Below are 27,365 nucleotides of genomic sequence, written 5' to 3' on the forward strand. Positions count from 1 at the left end.
ATGTCTAGCTAAACATTTTCTAATTATATTTTAATCTGATTTGGCAGTGTTTCAGTTTTATAGGCAGTCAGTAGCTCAAGAGCCACGAGTATGACACTGGTCTGTATTGTTTCTGGTTTATTAATTGTCCCAGTAATCACTCATGTGTATTGAGTTTTACTTATGGAAGCCACAAGAACATTGCCTCTGGAGTCAAAGGACGTGAGTTCAAATCCTGCCTCTCATGATTACTAATCTTTGTGATTGGAACAAGACATCTTATATCCCTAGGCCTAATTTTCCTTATGTTTAAAATGAAAATGTTGAACTATCTGGTTTCTGAGGTCCCTTGGGTGAGTTTGGAGAACGATGTTCCAGAAGAGAGAGAAGGGATTTGAAAAAATATGGAGGGATGGGAAATTCACAAACTTTGCCCATTTCAGTTTTCCAGAGGGTTGACTGAGTCTGAAACTCCATATTTTCAGGCATAGCTAGCATAAACTGTGGGACCTGCATACCAGTAGGGTATGCATACCACTCTACTCTCCATGGTCACATGATCCTAAAACTGTATTTGTTCATCATCATAACCTGGTGAGCAAAGAAAGGGGAGACAGGAGTGGGATAGAAAAGATTCTCTCCATTTTATAGAAACTCAGAGCCATGCAAGTTGTGACTATCCCAAACTCTCACTACTGGTTATTGTAAAGCCAGAGAGCGATGATGCCTTACCCTACATATAATACATATAATCTCTTTTTAGCACACCACAAGCCTTTTCTCTTCTGGTTTAATAGAAGGGCTCTGTGAACTTGTCCATTTTCCCCCTTGGGTTCTTCTTCATGGAAAAGAGAGAGACCACACAAAGATACCATCTTTTCTTGCATTTTTTTTATTTTTTTTTAAAGCATGAGCAGCCTTAAAATAAGGCCATCATTTCTCTAATCTAAATAAATGAAGATAGGATGGTTTGTTTTCCTTGATGAGAAAAGTGAGAGTGCCAGGATGAGTGAAGGTCTAAGCAGCAATCCAAATGGGGCAAAGTCATAAAAACTTAGAGCTGGAAGGGACAGTAGAGGTTGCACCATTCAGAAATCCCCCCATGACATCCTTGACAGATGGTTATCCAACTTGAGATTAAACACCCCTCGTGATAAAATCAACACCCTGAGACTGTGTCCTGTGTCCTGGCAGAAGGAGTGCTGCACTTGGCAAATCTTGCATCAGATTCTTATTAGCTGTGTGACCATGGACTAGTCACTTAATGTTTCAGTTTCTTCCTCTGTAAAATTGAGATACTTGTACTACATACCTTGCAGAAGAAATGTTTATCTGAACAGTCTGAGAGCATAGAGACATTTATGAAAGCAAGGGTGTCAAAGGGCTCAGTTAAATGGATTAGATTTTGGGAAAATCATGTGTGATAAGAATAGGTAGGTTCAAAAAGAGACAGTGTAGACAAAGGGCTTGTACCAACAAGGTGGAGTTGGATGACAAGCACTGGGAATGAGTACAATATATTATGAGTTTAATCTTGGAGATTTATACAATAACAATTACAATGACTTGGGCCCCCACTCTGGTTTACTCCTGAGAACATGATGATTAAAATCATATATTTCTATTTGCTCCTCTCAGCTTCTCAACACACACACACACACACACACACACACACACACACACATATACACACACACACACCTGAAAACATTGAGGGTAGCAAAAGTTTTAACCATAGAACAGTCTCATTAAAAATTATTAAAGAACAGAAAATGGATCAGTTTGTGAGAATCTAAATTTAGCAAGATATTAATTACAGGTCTCTCCTTCCCCTTCTAGTGAATTCTATTTCCTGTCTCCCAGATGTCTTTGGAAATCCCTCAAAATCAGCATCAGTTAATGAAGTAATTGCCATACATCACTATCATGGGTTCCAAGGCAAAGTCTCTGGCTTCATGAACAAGACCATCTTTCTGGAGTTTCTGGTGTTCTAACCTTCAGGAAGACCTCCTCTCTTTTTTGGTGATGAATTCATTATTTGATTAGGAGCACGGTCTTTTGGTGTCCTTGAATCTATACTTGTCACAGAATCTCAAAACTGGAAGGGGACCTCGAGGCCAATCAGCCCAAATCTTCTCTACTTCCCCCCAAAGTACTTATCCAGCCTCTCCTAGCAGACCTCCAATAAGGGGCTCCCATTTCTCATTCTGATTTTGGATAGCTCTCATAGTTAAGAAATATAGATTAGTGGGGAAAACAAAAAAAAGACAGTGAAGCAGACTAACCCCATTCACTAACAGAAGTTTAACAACTCCAATCAATCACCACAAAAGGGATCAATAGATCCCAGTAATCACCATAATTAATAAATATTTTATCTCCTTGCCAAGCAGAGAGACATGCTAGTCAAAGGGAACATCAGTTTAAAAGGAAGCTCATTTTCAAAACTTTGTGGCAGAGGATGGTAGATGATGGGTAATATTGTGTCATTAAATATCAAAGAATGATTGCGGAAAACCTGTGTCTGTAAAAAGATTGATGTGAAACCTGATTAGTCCAAATCACTCCAAGAAAACTTAAAGATGAAATTGAAAGTAAAGCAACAAATGCGGGGGGAGGGTGCGGGGGGAGAAGGGGAGTGGAAGAGATTCATCACCATTTCTATAACAAACTATTTTCATAATCAATGACAAATGCATAAGCATTCTAAAAGCTCAATCGCTAATATGGTATAAGAAGTAGAATGTTCTTCCAGTAATTCTATAGAATTAGTAATTAATTATTAATTCTATTATGGAACACTGTAGAATACCAAAAATATCCAAAGAATCTAAATTGCAGATGACTCTAAAGGCAATGAAGAGAAATGTGGAGTAGGGAAATAGGCTGCAAAAAATTAACAATAATTATTTATACATAAGAAGTGCATTAAAAGATATCATCCAGAAAATATATGATTAGAAAATTAGATGATCTAGAAGAACTGCAAGAGTGAGGAATGAAAGATAGAAAGCCCAAGCACAAAATATTTGTATCCATGTTGTGTTTATTGACCTAAAGTAAGCTTTCTAGCACATTGGGTTGGGAAACAACATAGATGAGAGTCCCATTAGATAAGAAGCTGTGGATAGGCTACTATCTGTAACACAGGAGGGAGTACTCACATTAATGTGATCATGGATCAGCTAAAATACTGAACTCTTATTTCTCTTGTTTTGGATTTATCTGTTCTCTCCTCCTCCACTCACCACTGAAAGCTCAGTGGGATGAACAGTGATTTTGCTCTTCTCACAATGACTGAAGTAGCAATAGCATTATGGCTGTCTTTGTTATGGCAGTCTCTGGAAAGCTATGGGACGAGTGAGGGCATGGTGAAATCTGTGTTGATTTCATTGGAACAAGAAACCAAAAAAACATGAGAACAGCCTAATAAATAAATTGTGGTTAAAATAAAGCAGTGTGGATGTCCCTTTTCCTTTACTATTTCCTAGAGTAGAGCTAAATAGACTTCTGCTCTAGAAAGATCTCCTCTGAACAAGACTGCCTTCTGGGGAAAATCAACAGTCTCCCATCCTCTCACTTAAAGACACTAGGCATTCATCCATTTCCCCCATAAAGTTTTCTCTCAGAAAAATGAGCCTATATACACTGAGAGCTCAACTAAGCCACTAGAATATTTTTACTTCCTTATTGTCATAGCTTTTTTGTCTTTATATCAAGATAGTTCAGAATTATGGTGGTATATAGTACTTACTTTATAAATGCCCTATCATCTATCTGTCTGTCTATATTTATTTGTCTATATTTCTCTCTCATCTGTCTAAGCTAGCTGTCTATTTATGATCTGTCTACATCTGTCTGTCCATCTGCCTATCTATGTGTTTATAATATCACTTCATTGGATCCTTACATTTTCCTATAAAGGAACTAGTTTAAGGGTTAGCATCCCTCAAATTTGCAGATATGGAAATTGAGTCTGAGAGAAGTCAAGTGACTTAAATCATCACACAGTTATCAAGTGGAAGTGTAAGGATTCAAGGCCCTGAACTTTCAACACCAAAACCAAGGTCCTCTCCCCATCAATGTACAGCTGTATTGTGGGGTTTTCAATAAAAACCCATGGTCAATGCACCTTGTGCACAGCCAGGGGTTTTAACCAAACCCAAACAGAGGAAACACTTCCAGCTTATCTCAGCTGGTAGCTGGCTTCTTCCTTGCTTGCTTCCCAAACTCCACAGAGAAATGTTTCAGACAACACAGCTAGACTGGCTACTTCCATTCCTCCTATCGCCTAAGTGAAGTTCAGCAGAAAGCAATTAACAGATGTCTTCCCAGCAGTGAGAGTCAGAGTTCTGCTGGAGAAATGAGTGCAGACATATCTTAGCATATCACAGGGTGGCCCTCATTTACTCCCTATTACCCAGTTAAAAATAGCCCTTTCTTTTCCTTGGCTTTCTGTCTTTATTAACATCAATCCCAACAGGACTGCTGCTCTCCCCTTCAAACTGCCATCTCCAAACAAGAGCCTGGCTGGGGTTTTTTCCCCCTCTCTGCTTCAAGAGGTGCCTACCAGGTATCTCTAGTGCCCCTGCTTCTGAATTTCCCCCAAATATTCCATTCCATTAACCCCAGGGCCCGCAGGAGGCACCCTTTACCCCAAAAGCGGAAACACAATGTAGCTGTCCCTAAGAGACCACCACAAGCAAAGAGCCGCCTGGTCTTCTAGCAAGATCTCATTTGGTGACAATAAATGAGCACATTTTCAAGTATCCAAAGTGATTAATTTCTTGCCAGGGCTGTCAACAAGCTGTCACTGCCTGACAATCTTGTCGTAAGTGTCATTCATAATGCTGCAAGTCTATTTCACATCAATGTCATTACACAATTACATGTGGTTTATAAAGAAGGCAGGTGGGGGCGGGGGTAAGAAATGAACAGAAAAACACGTGAGATATTTAGGCAATTACAGACCTCGCTATTCCTGAAAAGCAGCCGCTGCTGCCAGCAATTAAATCTCGCCTGATTTGTTCATTTAGGCAAATTATCAATTATTTGGAGGTATCATCCTAGGCAGTTATTTTTCTCCTCTCTCTGTTGACCGAAAGCATTCAGTGAGCCCTGTCGTCACTGACAGAAACAGAGTTGAGGGGAAGGAGTTCCACTTGGGGCCAGAAGACCTGGGTTTATCACCTATGGGAGCTGGGGGGCGGCAGCGGAAGGTTTCAGGACTCTCATTTAGACAAGATCACTGAGCTGTTTAAACAAGTATTTTTTTTTTCTTTCAGTGAGAAATGTTCTTCATGCTTAACAAAATAGAAATAAATAAATACATCTTATTATGTCTTTCCTACCCAATGTTTTGTTTGTTTTTTCCCTGTTTGCTTGTTTGGTTTTCTAGTTGCTAGACTGAGTCCTTGAGTCAGGAAAACCTGAACTCAGATCTGGCCTCAGACACTTAACTAGCTGTGTGACCCCAGGAAAGTCACTCTTGCCTCCTTTTCCTGAATTGTAAAATGCAGATCATAACAGTACTTACCTCAAAGGGTTGTTATGAAGATCAAATGAGATAATATTTATAAAGTGCTTAGCAAAATGCCTGCAACATAGTGGGCAATTAATAAATGCTTGCTTCCTTACCCTCTTTCCTCTTCCTTCCCTCCTTTCCTCCTTCCTTGCTTCCTTCCCTCCTTCCTTCCCTTCTCTCCTGTTCTTTCTTTCTTTCTTTCTTTCTTTCTTTCTTTCTTTCTTTCTTTCTTTCTTTCTTTCTTTCTTTCTTTCTTTCTTTCTTTCTTTCTTTCTTTCTTTCTTTCTTTCTTTCTTTCTTTCTCTCCCTTCCTTCCTTCTTTTCTTCTTTCACAAAACCTTAAACCCAGTTCACTCTGATTGGATTCACTCACATAGATTGGACCACAATAGGTCCCTGACCAAGCTCCACTTAATAGCTTCATCTTGGGCCCTCCTGGCTCCTTTTTTCTAATTAAAGGAACCACCCCTTGATTCACTTCTTTTTTTGTTTTATTTTGTTTTTGTTTGTTTGTTTATCTTTTTTGGAGGGAGAAGGCAGGGCAATTGGGGTTAGGTGACTTGTCCAAGGTCACACAGCTAGTAAATGTTAAGTGTCTAAGGCCAGATTTGAGCTCAGGTCCTCCTGACTCCAGGGCCTGTGCTCTACTCATTGCACCACTTATCTGCCCATGACTCACTTCTTAAAGAGGCCTATTTACTGAATGGGCATTACCTTACTCTAAGTGAGTATGTGAAAAGGCTTTAGACTAAAAGGGCCAGGGTCTCCCATTGCATCCCAGATCATCTCCAATCATCCTGATGAATATCTGGTCACTGGATCCAGATGGCTCTGGAGGAGAAAATGAGCTTGGTGTCCTTGCACAGCCCTCCTTCACTCAAATCAAAGTCAACTGTAAGCCATGTCATCATTTCTCTGATGCCATGGTCCTTCAAAAACAAAGGACAAACCCAATCTTCCTTCTCTCCTCCCCTCTTTCCTTCCTTCTTTTCTTCCCTCCTTCCTTTTCTTCATACTTTCCTTCCTTCCTTTCTTCCTTCCTACACTGCTTCCTGCTATCCTTTCTTCTATCCTTTCTTGTTTTCTATTGTACCAGACCATGTTGTGGCATGGTAGAAAGAGCCCTGAGAAAGAATGTTAACTGAACATTGTTGTCTTAATACGTTACATTTATCTGTTGCATCAATATTTGTATATAAATATGGTTATGCATGAAGAAATCTTCAGAAAAGATATGTTAAGGTAATTGAGAGGTTGCAAAGAATAGAAGCCTTCTAATATTAGTAGACCAAGACCTTAAGAACTGAGGACATTTGAAGGACATTTGGCAAAAAGGTAAAAAGATTGGAAGAGTATATAATTAATGCCACTGATGGGAAGGCAAATAAGATATCTGAAGATGTTTTTCCTCTGCTTGAGAATTTTTTACCGCAGAGATATGACTGAGGGCTGACAGTAGGGAGTTATTCCTGGGACTTCTAGATTTGCCTATCCTCTGAGAAGAGACATTGCTTAAAGAGATAACATTTCTAAACAAAGGAAACATTCCTTCAGAGAGGCTGAATGTCATGCTTAAATCTAAGAACTCTAATTCATCTGCAAGTAAGGCCAAGGTCATATCTTCTGTAGTAGAAAGATACCATAAACCCAAGACTGGCATTTTCTCTGGACATGAATCGTGTCACCCAGGAGAACAATACTGGGAGACTTGGGTTGAACAGGCAAATGTGTAGTTGAGACACTGGAAGGCCCTGAATCAGACCAAATGATAAGACTGATAACCAAAGAGGGAGAGATAGTTGCAATAACATACATTCAAGGTCAAATACTGCCTGGCATGAATGTGCACAAACTTTAGCTGAATTGTTTGAGGGGAATGGATTGGAAGACACTTTTGCTAATTTTCTGTGCAGGACAAAGAAGAAAAAAATCTATTGAGTTCTTTCTCAGGAAGCAATGAGTACAGAAACTGATACAGCTCAGTGTTGTGTATCCTGAGAATGCAAGAAAAATTGCACAGCAGAGATTAAGCCATTGCTTGGTACATCAGCCCTGTGCACCTAATGTCACTAGAGCTATGCAAACACAGAACCACTGCCAACAATGTCCACATTGGACAAGTACTCCTGAGTTTCAAGGGTCAATAGAATTCACAGGGCTCAGTCTCAGCAGGCACCAGGTTTTCTCAACTATGGACCACAAAAGCAAAAAATAACAGCACCCTTACAGAACTATAGACACAGAACCCAAGACCATTATGTGAGACATGGATCATGCACAATCCAATTCTCCTTGGAGAAGTAGAAAACCAAGGGAATGAAGGACATGAAAGGCTGACATAAGAACACCCCAATGGGGTAATCATCAGAGTGATATATCCATTTTTTTTGTTGTAATTGTGAATTTCGATGACCACGTTTATGTTCTATCTACTAGTAAAGAGAACAGAGCAACAATCATGAAGAAGTTAAAATCTTCTGATCCAATTTCAGAAGCAGAGTCAGGGAAAGAGATCATCCTGGGACTCGAAGACAGTCACATTGGTCTCATCATCAAATCCACATGAGTTTATTCCAGCTGTACTTATTGGACCTTGTATAGAAGTGATGCTGTCCTGGACAGTGGATCACAAGGTACCATCATTTTCTGATCTTTTTTTATAACTAGTATTTGGGTAAAAGACCTTTGAGGGATACAACTAGGTGAGCTTGAAATTTTTCAAGGATGTTATTGATGTCAATAGAAAAGGGGACACTGTGGCTCTGATATATTGAAGCCCTTCAACACTCAGAGCTCTGTATTTTAGCAATTCTCACATCCAAAGAACCATGTGAGACTTTTCAGTAGAGGTATTGTTACTGTGTTGGGGTGTTAATCAAATTTATGGTCAGAGAACCTGGGTTTAACTTCAAACAATCAACACTCCACCATTCACTAGAGTATCACCATTGATTGGCACTACTTCTAAGCTTTTCAGAATTCTAGTGGGATACTACAAAAAACAAACTAGCACCCAATACCTGCACACTTTGACCATCCATGAAGATTGTGTAGAGGCTTAGAAGAATATAGAGGAGAAAAAAAGGTTAAAATAAATATCACAGGAGTCCTAAGAGATCTCTGGGCTAAGTCATGAAGTATTTGATTTTGGGGGGTTGAGGCAGAAACTCAGCAAGAGGACAGGCTTCCTGAAAATTAGAATAGACCCCAAAGAAGCCAATGATTCCATGAGGTAATAAGAATTTTTTAAAGTCAGAAGACAAAAAAAGAAGAAAATATAAGACATCTCACAGCAAAAATAAGTGACCTGAAAAATACAGTGAGAAGCAAATATTGGGGAATTATTGCACTAGCTGATCACCCTGACCAAAAAGAAAAAAAAAAGAACCTAGACATCATATTTCAAGAAATTAAAAAACTGCCCAGATCTCTATAACCAGAAGGGTAAAGTGGAAATAAAATGAATCCACTTGTCACCTCCTCAAAGAAACTCCTAAATGAATACTATCAGGAATATAATAGTCAAAATCCAGTGAAGCTAGATCAAAGAAAAATATTACAAGCAGCTAGAAAGAAAGAAATCAAGTACTAAGGAGCCACAGTCAGGATCACTCATGACTTAGAAGCCACAACTTTAAAGGAGTACAAAATTTGTAATATGGCATTCTAGAAGGGAAAGAATAAATAAGATTACAGCTAAGAACAACTTACCCAGAAAAACACAAAACTGAGTAGGATGATATAGAGGGAAAAAAATGGACCTTTAATGAAAGAGAGACCTTCTAAGTACTCCTGATGAAAAGAACAGAGATGCATAGAAATTCTGAAGCTCAAAAACAGGCATGAAGAGAAATATGAAAAATGCATAATGATAAAGGAATAACCAAAGTTGAACTGCTTACATTCAAACATAGGGAGACGATATATGTGTCCTCTCTGATCCCTGTTATCATCAGAGTTCACAGAAAGAATCCAATTAGACAAGGCCTGGGAGTGGTTCTATGGTGTCTTTAGAAAAAAGAAGGAGGAGGAGGAGGAGGAAAAAAAGAAGAATGGAGAGAAAAAGAGGAGTATATTTGGGGGAGAGAAAGAAAAGAAGATTAGAGAAAATTATCTCATATGTTCAAGGTACACAAGTTGGCATCTATATGAACAAGAAGGAAGGATTGGGGAGAAAGGCGGGCACTTGAACCTCATTCTCATCTGAAATGGTCAAAAGGAGGAAGAATACATACACACACACATACACATGCACACATGCAGGAATGCACAATTCAATATAGAAAAACATTTCACTCCACAGGGAAATAGGAGGGAAAGAGGATAATGGGTGGGGGGGAAGGGGGAGGCGGGATTAGAAGGAAGGTAGAAAAAAGAAAGGATTAGTGATAGGTAAAACAAGTTCTATAACTGTACAAAAATCTTTATGGCTCTTTTTGAGGGATATGATACATGTTTGTAAGAGAGGTTTTGTTTTTCCTGTTCAATGGGAAGCAGAGGAAGGAAGGTAGGAAGGAGAGAAAGCTGATCTTTGAAAATAAAATAAAATTGAATTAAAAAAAGATGTAATGATCAACTTTGATTACATACAATTTAAAAGCTTTTACAGAAGTAATACTAACATAGTTAGAATTAGAAGAGCAGTTAAATAAGGGAAAAATTCTTTATTTGTTAAATATCTCTGATAAAAGACTATAGACAAGATATATGGGAAATTGACCCAAATATTTAAGAATAAAAGTCACTACCTACCAGTTAAGCAAAGGATATAGAGAGGCAGCCTGCAAATGAAAAAAAAAAGCAAGTCATCAGCAACTATTTGAAAGAATTATCAAAATCATGAATAAAAGAAACAAAAATTAAAATAACTCTAAGATTTCTATTCACATTCATCAAATTGTCAAAGATGACAATAAAATAAAATGGCAATTACAAGAGGGTTTGCAAAAGAACAGACATATTGATAGACTGTTATGGAACTGTGAATGGTCCATTTCTATCCTGGAAAATAATTTTTTTGAATTATTCCCAAAGATCACTAAACTGTACACACACTAGGCATAATTCCATTAGGTATATATCCCCAAAGATGTCAAAGTAAAAGGAGACATATCTACAGGAGCAACTTTTTGTTGTAGCAAAAAAAGAAAAAAGAAAAGAAAAAATGGTATTAATCATTTAGCTGAACACATTGTGGTATATGAATGCAATTGAAGAATATTATAACATTTAAAAAATGACAAACATGAAAAATTCCGAGAAACTTGGGAAGCTTTTAAATTGATTCTGAATAAAATGAACAGAACAAAGAAAATAAATTACATGATGATAAAAGCAATGCCAAAGGAAACAACTTTAAAAAGACTTCAAAATTCCAATCAATGTAGAGACCCATAACCATAATTTCAGTAGACTAATGAGGAAGGATACCTTCCACCTTCTGGTGTAGTCAATCAGTAAGCACATGTTTATTACATGCCTATTATTTGTTAGGCTGAATATGAAGAGATGCAAAGAGTAGACCAAAACAGTCTCTGCCCTCATGTAGCTTACATTCCAAGCAAGCAGATAAACTCTGTGTGTATGTGTATTTGTGTGTGTGTGTACAAAATACTTACAGAGCACATTCAAAGTAACCTTTTTTTTTTTTTTTTGAAGCAATCAGGGTTAAGTAACTTGCTCAAGGTTACACGGCTAGGTGTTGCTGGGTGGGTGCTAAGTGTCTGAGCCCAGATTCGATCCCCAAGTCATCCCGACACTGGAGCTGGTGCTGTTATTCGCTGAGCCACCTGGCCCCCCCTCAAGGTAACCTTAAAGAAGAAAGCACTAGCAGCTGGTGTTTTCCTGGTGAAAGATTTTCTGCAATAGGTGGCACTTGATTGGGTGAAAAATGTAGTTTGAATGATCCTCAAAGGAAGAGAAATTATTTACTGGAGGTGGTAGAGAGTCTGGAAATGGCAATGGGTAGCAAGGAGCAATCCAATTCCATCTCAACCAATGAATGGGGCAGAGTAGAGGCAGGGTGGAGGGTCTGAGTGGAGGGCATGGGTGAAAGGGCAACCAGTGATGGAAAGAGTATGCAAAGAGGCTACGATCAGGAGAGATCCAGGTCTCAGTGAGTGCAAGAAGATAGAGGGAGTGAGAAAGAATAAGATTTAAGATGAAATTTGGCTTGTTACCTATAGAACAGGCATTATAGAGAGCCCAAAAGAAGCTATAGAATGGCGGGTATAGGGATTGGGTAAAGAGGGATGGTTTAAAGGGGGATCTTCTTGCTCTAAATCCAGTACTTTTTTTTACCACATCCCACTCTTATGGATGAGAAATTAAACTCAGAAGTTTAGAAACTTGACTATAGTCTGCTAATACATATGACATCTGGGTTTTGAACTCACATTTTCTTTTTTTTTTTTTGCCTTTTGGAGGGCAATTGGGGTTAAGTAACTTGCCCAAGGTTACACGGCTAGTTTGTGTGTGTGTGTGTGTGTGTGTGTGTGTGTGTGTGTGTGTGTGTTAAGTGTCTGAGGCAGGAACTGAACTCAGGTACTCTAGACTCTGGGGCCGGCGCTTTACTCACACAGCCACCTAGCCGCCTTGAACTCACATTTTCTAATGCAAAATCCCATACTCCAGACTACCTCTCTAGATAATAGCACCACACAGGCCAAGATTCCCTTCCCACCATGCCCTCACCACAATCTGGGGGCTCAGAATGAGGTCTACATATGAGTAAATATTTTCCTGTTTTACCTAGGTTATTTGGCTTCAGCCTAAGTCTGTGGAACTTTGCATGCTGCTACTTATACAGAGGGAAATAAACTCTTGATTAGCAAAGAGAATTCTCAGGGTGACATTGCACATCTGTGTTAGGAACCTAATGAATGTTTTCCAAGTATTCTTTGGGAGAGACACATGAATGCAGGACTCTCCAGGGAAGAAAGAGAAAGACCTAGAAATCATGCATGGAAAGCTGACATTATTGGGTATCTGGAACTTGCTTGAAATTCTAGAGACTATTAGAATGGACTTCTTTTAAATGAGACTGTTCTTCCTCTCCTGGTCTGAATTGGGATTTCTTTTTGCTCCAACCTAAAGAGTTCATTGACTCAAATATTGTAATCTATATAACTTCTCCAGTTTCATTTTGCTATTTATAGATTCCTGTGTTTATCTACTTTTTACTGTGGTCTATTGTGTAACCAGGGTTTTGTGGGAAGGAGCTAAATTGGAAGGCATAAGCTAAAATCTACCCTAATCCTTACAAATGACCAGGAAGTGGCTTTCCTATCTATAGATGACATAGAGATAAATACAGATACAGATATAGATTATATATAGGTATAGGTATCTATGTGTGCATGTATATGTGTATATGCATATATACATATTATATATACATGTGTACACACATATGAGTATCTGTGTGTACATGTGTATATGCTTATATATGTACATATTTATAGGTGTGTATACACATATATACACAAATACATTTGCACATATATTTTACATAAGTGTGGATATATGCACAGAAGCTTTCCAGAGGACTGCTACTGTGAACAGCTTTTAAGGTTCTGATTACACAGCATAGTGAACACTCTATTCCATAATAAATAAAAGCAAAACATCCACAGAAAATCAAGGTACAGCATTCACAATATTACAACTTATCACAGAAAAATCACAATATAGTATTCAAAACAGGTTATCATTAAAATGGCCACATAGCTTTCACCAAAGTGGTCACAATATTTAGAACAAAGAACAATCTGCTTAAACTACAATAGTCAATGTCTTCCACTCACAGGGCAACTAAGTTAACTCAGTCACTTATTCAAAGTCTTAACAAAGAACAATCATCTCAAAGTACAATAGTCAAAGTCTTCCACTCATGGCAGCAACTTGATTAACTCAATCAGTCACTTACTGAGCAATCAATTATTAAGTATCATACAACAACCCTCCACCCCTAGGTCACTAGTAAACTACAATTTCATCTTTAAGTACCCATGGAGAGGTCTTTTCATCTTGACTTGGGGCCAGTTCTCAGATTCCCTGGATCCCCTTCCATGGTCCCAGATTCTACCTGGATTCACCAGACTGTCACCTGGGTTCAATGGCAGACAGCTCCCAGTTCCTTGTCCAGCTCTCTGGCTAGGTCCAGCTCCACATTGAAGTTCTCAGGGTCTGGTACATCTTAGATCTTTCACCATTTCTGCTCCAGGGAATTCAAGGCTCAACCAAGCCACAAACAAACAAAGACTCAGCATCCCAGTTATGCTTCCTCAGTCACCTGGGCTCCAGGCTCCTGTTCAAAAGAAGCTCCACCACCATAAGTTCTCAGGAAATTTTGGCTCAGTTCTTGATTCTCTATTCTGTGGCTGCTCTGCCACAGCTTTCTGTATTTCTGCTGGTCCCAAGAAATTCTGACTGTGACACTCTGGGGCTTTTCTTATATACACACAGAATTAGCTTCCTGTTTCAGCCAACCCCTTCCTGTTATGTCAGCAACAGGAGACAGGAGTTCATACCTTCTATTTCCCCAACAGAGGCTTGATCATTTACTAAGTGCTTACCTAAGTGCTTACCTAAAGTGCTTACCTAAGTGCTACCTTTGCCAACACAAAGGGATCTTCAAATTCAAATTACATTACCATTACAATATATAAGCTATATATGTATATATAAAGGTATATATAAATATGTGGCATATATACAGGATAGAGAGAGATAGATAGATAGATAGATAGATAGATAGATAGATAGATAGATAAATAGATAGATAGATAGATAGATAGATAGATAGATAGATAGATAAAGATAATAATAGGTAATGTATATATAGTATGTGTAATAGTAGCACATATGTACATATACACATATGTGTATGCATATGTAGCTTGGGATCAGGAAGACTCATCTTCCTAAATTCAAATCCAGCCTCAAACAACATTTACTAATTATATGATCCTGGGCAAGTCACTTAACCATTATTTCCCTAAGTTTCCTCATCTGTAAAATGAGCTAGAGAAGGAAATGGCAAACCACTCCAATGTCTTTGCCAGGAAAACCCCACTGGGGGTCACAAAGTGTCAGACATGACCAAAATGACTGAATAACAAAGTGCTTTGCATATATTGTCTCATTTCATCCTCAGAACAACTCTGTGAGATAGATTCTACTATTATTTCCATTTTACAGATGAGTAAATAAAAGTTGAGAGATACTAAATGACTCAGTAGTTAATACACCTACTAAGTGTCTGCGGCAAGATTTTAAACTCAGATCTTGCTGACTTAAGGCCAAGTAACCCATGGTTGTTTCTCAGCAACTTGTCAAGGTCATACAGCCAGTTAAAAGACATTCAGGTTATGAATTCAAGTGTTGGACTGCAAGCCTCTAAACTCCTAGACCAATATTCTATTCAACAGATGGTAGAATGTCCATGTAGTATGGTTCCCTTTCCTACCAGACCACTTGAGGGAGTAGAAAGTACCCTGCATTTAGAAACTGAAGACCAACACTCTCTCCTCTGATCTCTGACATCTATTCACCTATGTGACCCTGGGCAAATCACTTCCCTCTCCTGGATGGAGGTTTCCTTAACTGTAAAATGAAGGTATTGGGCTTGATGTTATCTACAATCCCTTCCGATTCTTAATCCAGAGATACGATGAAAGAATGAGAATGAAAGAGCTATTCACTGAACTGACTGGTTTTTCTGATGGTTTTGAGGGGCTGTTTTAACATCCTGTAGTCTCAGAGACATTTCTACTTTCTCTGCCCATTCACTGACAAAAGATAAATACAGACTGATTCAGAAGACTGATTAAAGTAAAACAAATACATCTGTTGTCTAGCAAGCAGAATGGGGAAGTGGGGATGGGAAGAAATAAACAGAATGAGAAATGTGGTGCAAAACAGAATGGAAAATAACAGGACAGACTCAGCCCCAACTGTGCCATGTTCCAAGCTCAGGTTCTCCTGCATGGCCCCCACCCCCAACCCCAGCAGCTGCAATCTGGGCCCAGGTGTTTCTTTAAAATTGAAGTGATTCTGTGATGCCATTTGAACTAATGCTAGGGGGAAAAAAATCTAAATTACATTTTAAAGGGAATCTACCTTTTTATCTTTTAACCTTAGGCCTTCCCCAGCCATGCAGAAAAATCAATCTTGGCTAATTCACTGACCAAGAAAAAGTGAAAAGTTAGACTGAAAAGCCTGTATTTAACAGTTGCTTGATGTTTAAAGAGGTAATTGAGGAAGGTGGCCAGACCAAAGTGTCCACCACCACTACCACCCCCAAGCCCCCCAGCAGTTGCTCTGGTTCCTAGGATGGAACTTGGAGGCTTCTCATTCCACATCATTGAGTTGGTCAAATATAGAGCATTTGGGGTGATAGACCTTGCAACACCCTGCAATGGGGAGCTTTGCTGAGGACCTATTACCTTGAAATCTTCATACTGGGATTTAGCAGAAGCAGATTGCTCTGTTGTTGAGGGGATATAGTCAGTTATATGGCTAAAGCAGAGAGATTAGTTTCACTAATCTGGATTATGTGATAACACAGACTCCCCAGTTGGAAAAGCTTCAAGGTTTGGTCTTGACTGCAAAAAATGTCTGTGACAGCACAGGCAAGTATTTGGGAAGACAACTGTGAGCCACTACCCCTCTCTGATACCCCTTTCTTAACATTCTCCCTCTCTTATATCCCAGAAAGCCTCTGGGGCCAGCTCACTAGAATCCTTGGCTGGTTTCTCACTGCTGCTTGCTACTATTTCTCTTTCTGCCAAATTGTCCATGATTATACGTCTAAAACCTTCAGGAGAAAGAATGCAGGCTCCTTTCTCCCTCCTTTTCACGCTATACTCCCTTAAAAAGAACATAAAATCCCAAGGTGGAAAGAGTGGTAAAATTTACAAGAAGAGATTGACTAATCAGAAAGGCAGCGCCATATATTGGAGAAACCTGACTTCTAAGTCAGAGAGAATCTGGGATTCAGATCCAGCCTCCTGTCATACACTGGCTGCATAACCTTGACCCTCTCATTGCTCTAGGGAGACTATCTAGAATTTTATGTTGTGGAGCTGGCCTTCACTGGTAATAATTGTTTCCTCATTGGGAACTCCCTATGCTAATGAAGTCACATATCTATTCCCCATAAAAACCAGTGTGAAAGGGTGGAAAGACCACTGGATCTGGAACCAGAAGACCTGGGTTGAATATAGGTCCTGGGATAAGTCACTTAATCATCCTGTTGACCTCATTTTAGGAAGCTCATTGACAAGCTGGAGCTTAGTCAGAGTGGTGAGGAAATACAGACTTTATAAGAATCATTTGGAGGAACACAGAATGTATTGCTTAGAAATGAGAACACCTAGGGACAGGATAGCTATCTTCACATATTTGAAGAGCTATATTGTGGAAAAGGGATAAGACTTGTTTTGCTTGATCCCAGAAGGTAGAAATAGGAGCAATTTCTAAAAGTTACAGTGGGGTAGATTTAGGACAATTTAAGGGGAAAATCCCCATTAAGCAGAGTTATCCAAAAGTATAATAGGTTGCCTCAGGAGAGTGGGTTTCTCTTTACTAACAGTATTCTTTACAAGGGAAGGCTGAATAAACATTTGCTGAGAATGTAGCAGAAGGAAATTTCTTTTGAGAAATGAGTTATCATCTAGTCTACTACCTAGATGGCCTCAAAGGTCCCTTCAGCTCTGGGATTCCATGATTTATTGAACCTCAGTTTCCTTGTCTTTCTGGAGAAAGCACTTTATAACCTTTAAAGTGTCATACAAATAAGTTATGACTATCTCAGGTTAATCCTATTCCTATATACATGACATCTATACCATCATCCAAACCACTGATAAAGATGTCTACAAGAACAGAGTCAAGGAAAAATCATTGAGGCCGCCTAATAGTAATGATCTTCCAGTTTACATCTTGTCCACAAAGTTATTGTGGTAGACATTGACAAAAAGAATGCTAAATTCTAGCTGAATTTTGACTTGACATTATTCTGATCTACCCTTGCCTAAGTGATTCCATTACTAGGCATGACCCTAAGGAGATATAGTCCCTTCTTGGGTGACAGCATAATATAGGGGAAATAGCACTGATCTTGCAGTCAAAAGATCTGTGTTCAAATCTCAATTTTGCTGCTTACTATTTATATGCTCATGGGTAAGTCACAATCTTCCTCAGCTTCATTTTTCCTTGTCTGGATTAGATGGCCTCTGAGGTCCCCTCACCATATTGATATATTTCCCCATGTGATCAAAGATAGAAAGTTTTCATAATTAAAAGCAAAGTGGGTAACCAATGAGTGTGGAATGAATGAGCAAATCATGGTACATAACTCTGATATAAATATAATTACATTATAAGAAATTACAAATATGAGAAATTCAGAAGAATATGGGGAGATTTATATGAACCAATATAGAACAAAATAAACAGAACGCAAAGAACAAGATATACTAACTACAACAACAAAAATAAACACAGAACTACAAGAGCAGTCTAACACATCAATTAAAATGACCAGTCTTGGTCTCAGAGGACAAATGCTGAAAATTTGAAGAATAAAATAGCACTTTTCTGAAAATCAAGATGTTTATCAATCTCCATTCCCGAGGCATCTCTTAGGCTTTTGACAATTTAAAATTTTTTATTTGGGCATGAGTGTCATCTGCCAAAGAATATTGTAAACTACTGGAGTATGTGACTGTGATTTGTATTTCACCCATGTTATCCACAGGTTGTAGGACATTACTGATAATTGAGTAGATACCATCAAATACATGCTATTATTGACTTGACTTCACTGATGACAGATTAAGTATTATTCTATGCAGAATTTGTCCACTCACTCTGGCCCTGAGAATAAATTGCCCTGGCGGGTGGGGTTGACATAATTAAGGAGAGAGACCAGCACAGTGCCTGGCACAGAGTTGGTATTTACCAAGCATTGTTTAAATTGAATTGATGGACTAGACACTTCTATCAAATGACATGGAGCTTGATACAATTGATATAATAATGATTACTTATTATTCCACCTTATGTTCTAAGTTCCATTATGCTTATTTCTGTCCCTTGAACATGCCCCAAATATAATTCCTCACTTTCTCCTTTTCTCCTTTGTTCATACCATTCCTTGAATGCAGAATGTTATCTCCACCTGTTAACATCCTACCTATGCATAAAGACTCAGGGCAAATCCAGCAGCTATCAGAAATCTTCCTTGATTCCTACCCTTTTCAGATAGAAGTGATCTCTCCTTTATTTGGCCGTGCAGCATGCCATATACTTTTATGCATTTACCCTATTGTAATTTGTATTATATTTATCTGTTTACATAGATTTGGAGTTTGAAGAAACCTTAGAAATCATTTGAATCCTTCATTTTACAGATGAAGAAACTGAGAGCCAGAGAAATTTAGTGACTTACTTAAGGTAACACAAGTAATAAATGACAGAATTAGAGTTGGAGCTCAGGTCTTTATGACTCCAAATCTAATGCTTATTTTTTTTTGTTATAAGTTTCATGGAAAGGGGAGGATTTACCTTGGTCTTACTTATCTTAATTACTTATCTCTGTACTTCCCTTAATTCCTGGCATGCAATGTCATTTTGTCCACCAAGAAGTGATGCCAGAAATTGGCATAATCCTAATGAGTAAAAAAGGGTCAAGCTTTAGATGATGCCACATTGATATGGGCACTTATGGGGCTCCTGTCCACTGGGAGAAGTGTCAAACTCTCTATGACCCTCACAGAGGGAACAATCTTCTGTCTCTTGAGTAGCTGAACCAAGGTTAGCACGGTTTTAGCCTATCAGAATTAACTCTGAACCTCTAGCCTATTAGAAACCCCACCAGCATCCTGACCTTGATATATATATATATATCACTGAGTCCCAGTCACATGACCTTGGCCTAATGGAGTCATTCCCTATAAAAACAAACAAAATATGATTAACTGTATACAGTGCTTTATTCTTCACATAGAATCAGTAAGAGCAATAAACAATAAATGATGAAACATAAACCAAATAGCTTTATGTCAAAACTGCTCCCAAGCCCAGATAACTCCCAGATAATTAAGGGGCAGCTCTGACCCCTAGAGTTCTAAGAATGTGTGGTTAATTTCACTTGGCCCCCATGACCAATAATCCTGTGAATGGGCTAAGGATAGTAGACAATACAATACAATTTACAACTGATTTCAACTCATACATTTAATAGCATCAGCCTGTAGATGAAGACTCAGGAACTTGGAATCTAGACCCTCTCATAACTCACCAAAATGGGGAGGGAATTGGGATCCATTAAAAACTGAAACTCTTATACAGTTAGATGACTGAAGGGCCAGAGAACTTGAATTGGAATCAGGGAGATTTGAGTCTAAATCTGCTCAAAGACATTTACTATCTCTGTGACCCTAGTCAAGCCACTTAACCTCTGTATGACCTAGTTACTTCATCTATAAAATGGGGATGGTAAGAATATCTATTCCTCAGGGTTGTTATGAGGATAAAATGAGATATTTGTAAAGGACTTTTACAACTTTAAGCTGCTATATGAATGCTAATCGTTTTTTCACTATTCTTGTAATACCAGCGCTTATATGTTCAATGTCATGTCATTAAAATAGAAAAGGACGGATTGACTCAATAACCATACCTGGCAAGGAGAAGCCTGCCACCATCTTGCCATTCAAAGATAGGATTCTATCCTTTGGTCTATGCTGCATTTTGTCACTTTCTGTTACATGTTCCCTCCCTTGATCTCTAACAAAGTGATGTGCTACCCTTCCACATAATAATGGGAGAACACACACACGGAGGTAACCTACATCACTGCTAATGCTTCTACAGGAAACCTTTCTCAAACCTCCTTAGTTCTAGTGCCTTCTCTCTGCCATTTCTCCTGAACATAGGCTGTTCATACATAGCTGTTTGCATGTTGTCTCCCTCATTAGACAGTGACCTCCTCAAGAACAGAAACTGTCTTTGCCTTTCTTTGTATATCTGGTACTTAGCACAGTACCTGACATTCAATGAATGTTTATTGACTGGCTGAGTGACTAACAATAATAACAATGTAGGTTTGTGCAGCATCCTATGGTTTACAAAGCACTTTATCCCAACCTGTTTCAGTGACAGATATAGAATCAGAAAGCTCAGGATTCAAATCCCTTCTCAGATGCATTAATAGCTGTGTGATGCTGGATAAGTCACTTAACCTCTTACAGCCTCAGTTTCCTCACCTGTATAATAATAGCATCTACCTCCCTGAGTTGGCATATTGTATGCATCAAATCAGATAATATATATGTAAATATATATTATATAATAGCATATGTATAAAGAGCTTTGTAAATCTTAAAATACTACATGAATGTGAGTTGAAATAATTATCATCATTATTATTGTCCTTCACAGATAAGGAAATTGAAACTCTGAGAGAACAAGTTAATTGATCCATGGTCATATAGCTAGTAGAGAGTGGAGCAAGGATTTGAATCATCTGACCATCAATTTCTAAGTTCTCTTCACTACATCATACAGTATCCTCCTCATATGGAATGCAAGTAATAAGTATGTCATACATGCTTTTTAAGAAATTTCTTGTAAAATTCCAAAAGACTCATGATGGAAAATGCTATCCAAATCCAGAGAAAGAACTATGGGCTCTGAATGCAGATCCAGAATGCAGATCAAAGAATACTGTTTTCTCTTTTTTTTCCTTTTGTTCTGATTCTTCTCTCACAATATGACTAATGTGGAAATATGTTTATTATGATTGCACATGTATAGCCTATATCAGATTGCTTGCCATCTTGGGGAGAGAGGGAGGAAGAAAAAAATTAGAACTCAAAATCTTTTTTTTTTTTTTTTTTGCTTTTTGGAGGGAGAAAGTAGGGCAACTGGGGTTAAGTGACTTGCCCAAGGTCACATGGCTAGTAAGTGTGTTAAGTGTCTGAGGCCATATTTGAACTCAGGCCCTCCTGACTCCAGGGCCTGTGCTCTATTCAGTGCACCACCTAGCCACCCCAGGAACTCAAAATCTTATAAAAGTGAATGTTGAAAACTATCTTTACATATAATTGGAAAAAATAAAATACTATTAAATAAAAGAAATTCTTTGTGTCTCTTGTTATACATTGACATTGTAAAGTTTAAATCTAGCCTTTGACCTTAGTCAATAGATAACCCCAGGTCACAGAGCAATGTGAATTAGGAGGCAATATGGTATAGTGGGAAGAGAGCTGGATTTAAATCTCATCTCTGATGCTTTCTGTTTACTGATTTGCCAGTTGCTTAACCTCCCCGTCCTGAGTATCTTAGTCATCAGTAAAGTGAAGATGTTGGACTCCATACCTTCTGGAGTCCTTTTTAGCTTAACGATTTTATGATATCCCATCTATAGATCAGATCTCTTATCCTCAATCAGCTGTCTTCATTGTGAGTGTTGGACTTGGGAGTTGTGCTCAAAGCAAATTCAACCAAAAGAGATTAGAGCTCCTCGGGTCTTTCTGCGTGCTCCTTATTAGTCTGGTTAAAGAGTTCCCAGGGTTTAGCACTTTCTGATCCTCTTAGACCCTCTTATCTCCTAATTTGTATAGTACCTATTCCTGTGCATGCCTTATTTCTCCTAGCTTCTTGGAGGACAGAGATTCTGTCTTATTGTTTTTTAAGCACCCCTAACTAGCACAATGCTCTTCATGTCTTAGCAATCAATACCAATGAATGGATGGATGGATGGACGGACGGACGGACGGACGGACGAACGAACGAACGAACGAACGAACGAACGAACGAACGAACGAACGAATGAATGAATGAATGAATGAATGAGTTCAATACTGTATAAACTCCTCTCAGGCTGATGTTTTCACTCTTGCTCTGTCAAGGTATTCCCCAATCTGCTGCCAGGCAAATCTTGCACCCTGGCGCATCTTGCAGGCTGAGTACGGTGACTCTCAGCTGAGGCTCTGTGAATGGGTTAATAAAAAATATGTAATGCACAATATGTGATGAATAGCAAACATTCTTTTTAAAAAGGAGTATTATTAAAGCAGCAAGATGCCTTTTTTGCCCAGAATACCAACTGTCACTTCCTCCCCTTACTCCTCCCTGCTGGCCCTTCACATCATTCTGAAAGCATTACCTAATGCCCACTCCAAAAGATTAAATCCTTCTCAGGGTAAAAAAAAAAAAATAGTCAACATTCATGACACATCTCAGTACCCATCCTACATCTTTTCCATTCTGGTTCACAGTCAGACATTCTCCCGGTTTAAGGAACAGAGCATTTGCAAAACGGCTCTTGGGGCTTAATTGGTATTTCTTTCTTTTGGCTGCCGGTATAATCCAGAAGAAAAGACGACAGAGCAAATGGAGAGCTTTTTGTATTGTTCCTAACTACCCCATCCAAGGTTACTGAATACGAGTGGAAAAGCCCCGAGAGTACCTAGGGAGATGAGGGGAGGTTTTGAAGTAGAACGTGGGATTCTAATGAATTTGCTGGTTGCCTCCCGGAAGGAGAATCTATCTAAATACATTAGAGCCAATGGAGCAGACGGGGAGGCAGTCCCGTAAACGCAGCGCATGCTTTTGTGAGGCGACTTGCTGTTCTTAGTAAGTTGTGAAACGTTGTAAAATAGATCTGGGTGGGTTTGAAGCCCTGTGTCCCTACGGGGTGCTAATTATGATTTCCATACTTTGGGAGAGTGTGATATTCCTCCTAGCAATCCGTTGCCTCTCACTCTCTGCGGGGAGTTGAGAACCACAACATATGCACTCCAGCTGTCCTTGGGAAAGGCTGTTCTGGGTCCCCTTGCACAAGGTACTCCCTTTCTTTCCTTCCCTTCCTCCCTCTGTACGAATACATTCATTGTTCCGGGAGATTTGGCAGAGAAAGCGAAAGAGGTGATGAGGTCAATGCTAGCACCATTTTCTGGGTTTGCTCGCTTCTTCCCAGAGGCAGGAAGGAAAGGGGGTTCCTTTGAGCCTGCTTCTATAGATCTCCATCCGGAGCTGAAATTGTTTCCAAGGTTGGAAACAAAAATGATTCGATTTGGAGTCAAGTTAAATCTTTGTCATTAACTTTGGGATTTCTAAAGGTTGAATGATTTCTCACTGTTCCGGTTCTGAAACCCTGGAAGAGAGAAGTCCTGAAGAACTAAGTCTGGAACTAGATTAAGTCACCTGTGGTCTCTGGACCTTGGTTTCACCATCTGTAAAAGGGAACGAGTTAATGGCAAATTCCTAGGACTACTCCTGAAGGAGTGTTGTGAAAATAAATAAGATTCTTCATGAATGACCAATACCTGGGATAAAGGCAGTCAACAAGCATGTATAACTCCAAGTTATCATGGTATTATTACTACTCTCATTTTCTAACATCTCATCAGAGGCATGGAGAGAGGGAAGGAGTTGGCAGTGACAAGATGAGCTCTCCATTGCCAACAAAACACAGACTCTGACAGGTCCTATCTAGCAGGGAGGCCTTTAAGTAGAGACTTAACATTTGTGCCTGTTGTCTGAGGACCAGCTTCATTAAGGTCCAAGAAACTCTTCACCAGGGGTTTGACCACAGCAATTTGTAGAGATTGTACAATAACACAAAGAGAAGTCGCAACCTTGGAGGGGATGTCCACATAGAAGAAATAATGGATCCATGAAAGATAATGATAATGATAGTAACAACTTTCTATAGTGTCTTAAAGCTTACAAAGGCATTTTGCTCACAACTTGTGACCATTTGTCAGATTTGCTTGTTTTTTAAGTGCATCCCTGTTCAGATATTCATTAAACTAGATAATTTCTCAGGTGGCTTTCAAATCTGAGATTCAAGGTGAGTGGTGCAAGTATTTGTATATCCATTTAACAGAGAAGGAAACTGAGGCTCTGAGATATTAAATGACTTTCCCATGAAGACCCATTTGGAAGCCAAGGCTCTAACCCAAGACTTCAGTCCTATCTTCACTGCAGTAGGTTTAAGAAAAGATCTTATTTATAGGATCACATATTTAGAGCAGGGATTCTTTTTTTTATTTTTTCATTCTTTTATTTTTAGCATTCTGTTGTTTTTTTTTTAATTTTGAGTTCCAAATTCTCTCCCTCCTTCCCACCAATTGAGAAGGGAAGCAGTCTGATACCTATTATTCCTATGAAGTCATGCAAAACTATTTCCATATTAGCTATGTTGTAAAAGAAAAGTGAAAAAATATACTTCAATCTGAACTCAGACTTCATCAGTTCTCTCTCTGGTGGTAGATAGCATTTTTCATCATGACTCTCTCAGAATTGTCTTGGATTATTGTATTAATCACAGTAGCTAAATCTTTCATGGTTGATCATAGTTACAATATTTCTGTTATGGTGTAAAATGCTCCTGGTTCTGTTGACTTTGCATCAGTTCACATAGGTCTTGCCATGTCTTTCTGAAACCATCCCCCTCATCATTTCTTATAGCATAATAGCATTCCAACACAATCATATACCACAAATTGTTTATCTGTTTCCCAATTAATGGGTATCCCATCAATTTCCAATTCTTTGCCACCACAGAAAGAACTGCAGAGCAAGGATTCTTAACCTTTTTTATGTGTATCAGAGGCCCTTTTAGCAATTTGTAGAAGCCCATAGACTTCTGGGGGGATGGGGTGAGGGGAGAAGTTATTTAATGTATAAAACAAAATATATAGGATTACAAAGAAAATCAATTATTTTGGAAAAAAAAGGACTTTCTCAGTCCCCAGGTAAAGAACCCCTGATTTAGAGGTATAAAGGACAATCTAGTCCAATACCCTTATTTTATGTATGAGTAAATGAGACCTGAGGAAATTAAATGGTTTGCCCAAGGTCATAGGTATAAGTATCAGAGCTGAGAGTTGACCCAAGTCCTCTTGACTCTGAACCAGTGCTCAGTTTTCCACTGTGTCCAATATTAAGGAGTCAACTTTTTCTAGTGAAATGATATAAAGGTATAAATGTTTATTAAGGTGTAAATTATTTATTATAGTTTATAAAAGGTGCAAAAAGTTTATTAACTTCCATCAAAAGGATGATGATGGTGGTGGTGGTGGTGGCTATGATATTTGTAGCGCAAAAGGAAATAGTTGGATAAAAAGCAATAAACAGTAGATAGCTATCTAAGAACAAGAAAAATTGAACATAAGGTAATAAAGAGGTCTATAAATTCACTTAAATTTATCCTTTAAAGATTGACAAGAAGCTGTTTCCATTTCTACTGAAAAAAGAAGTTTAAAAACCAGATTTTGCACTGCAAATCATGAGAAAGAATTTACATTAAAGAAGACTGGGAATTTCTCTTAGAGACCCTCCATTTTAAAAGCTTGAAGATATTTACATAGGTCTTTACTCTTCACCAAGTAGTGGCCTCGCTACAACTTGTGAAGTTCCTGCTATAGTAATTACCTAATACCCAGCTTGGAGAAGCGACTTGTCTGAAGTCACAAAACTAGCAAGACTTGAACCCAAGTCTTCTGACTGCAAGTCTAGTACTCACTCTCTAGCACAGAGTTTCTCGCATCTGGCTAAGGTTAGATACGGATTTGTCTGGAGGCGGGAGAAATACAGTATCCTCTGAAAGTCTCTTCCAGTCACAGCATTGGAGAAAAATATGATAGTTTCAATACATTAATTTTCCTGCAACTTAATTGTCTCAATTTGTGGCATTAGCTCAGTGACGATATTCAGCCTCCTTAGCAGTATGTCTTGGAACAAGAAGGAAGGTGATGCCTCTGTTTTCATCACAGCTAGATGTGGGTAGAGAGAAGAGAGAGGTGGCTAATCACTGTATCTCTCCTAAAATATGCATGGGCAGTTAATTTGCTAACCTAATTTATTTTCCCTTGCACCAATGGCAATAAAGTTTGCAGACAAGTTTAGTGTAACCAAACATGACTGTGAGAAATTAATTCAATTGCCCTAATTAAATTATATAATTATCTAGGTGGGATTTGATCATGTTAAGGTAGAGTCTAGAGGTATTAATTTATTTTAATGCCAAGGCCAGCTTTTTTTCTATAAAAAGGAGGAATGAAGACTAGGCAATTTATATAACACTCCCTATGTAGAATCAGTGGATCTCAGAGCTGAAAGTAACTTTAGAAGTCTTGTCCAATTTCCTATGACAGAAATTCCATCCCAAAATTATTGGAGAGAAAGCATGTTCAAAGGATATTGTTATGGCTCTGGATTCATTTAATTTTTTTTAATTACTAAGTACCTAATATGTACAAGAAATTATGATAGAAGCTAGGAATACAAAAATGAAAAATAAAATAAACACCATACCCTCAAAGAATTTTGTTTGTGTGGCTGGGGGTAAGAGGAAGGGTCACTAAAATGAACACAAATAATTATGATAAAAGGCAGAGTGTATGTAATAGGGGCAAAGGAGAAGTGAGGCAAAACGTTCAAGGAAAAATCAGTAAGGGAGAAAACTATTTCAGCTAACGGAATCAGGGAAAGTTTCAAGGAAGAAGTGCCATTAGGGCTGAACTTTGAAAATAGAAGATTTCAACAGTCAAAGATGAAGAGGGTTGGCATTCCAAATGTAAGGGACTAAGTGAATGAATAACATCAGAAGTAAGCAAGCCACATCTCAGAACAAACAAGTCTTTCAAATGTAGCCTTGTCTGGAAAGTGGAATTTATGAAGGTGAGTAATATGGAATGCCCATAGAAATGTAAATTGTAACCGGTGTGGAGGTTCATGTTTATAATGCTGGATTAGGAATGTTTTTTATGCTCTCAGTAATAGGGAGCTATTGAAATTTGTTCACTTAAAAATTTTTCTGATTAAAAATACAAATGATTCT

General features: G+C 38.5%; 1 long non-coding RNA gene across 2 annotated transcripts in view; it reads right to left on the reverse strand.

Moving 5' to 3' along the window:
• The window catches only part of LOC138151250 (uncharacterized), a 364,336-nt gene that overhangs the window by 112,890 nt on the left and 224,081 nt on the right, over positions 1-27,365 (reverse strand). The window contains exon 7 of one of the 2 annotated variants that reach the window (XR_011165780.1): positions 10,252-10,284. The exons of the other annotated variant lie outside the window; for it this stretch is intronic. This is a non-coding gene — a long non-coding RNA (uncharacterized lncRNA). Of the gene's footprint in view, positions 1-10,251; positions 10,285-27,365 lie in introns of those variants that run through there. 2 annotated transcript variants of the gene reach the window in all.

This window comes from Petaurus breviceps, unplaced genomic scaffold, assembly GCF_028583685.1.
Source record: "Petaurus breviceps papuanus isolate PSGF00001 unplaced genomic scaffold, PetGlider_PUasm1.0 90895, whole genome shotgun sequence".
In the NCBI taxonomy this organism is placed as follows: Eukaryota; Metazoa; Chordata; class Mammalia; order Diprotodontia; family Petauridae; genus Petaurus; species Petaurus breviceps.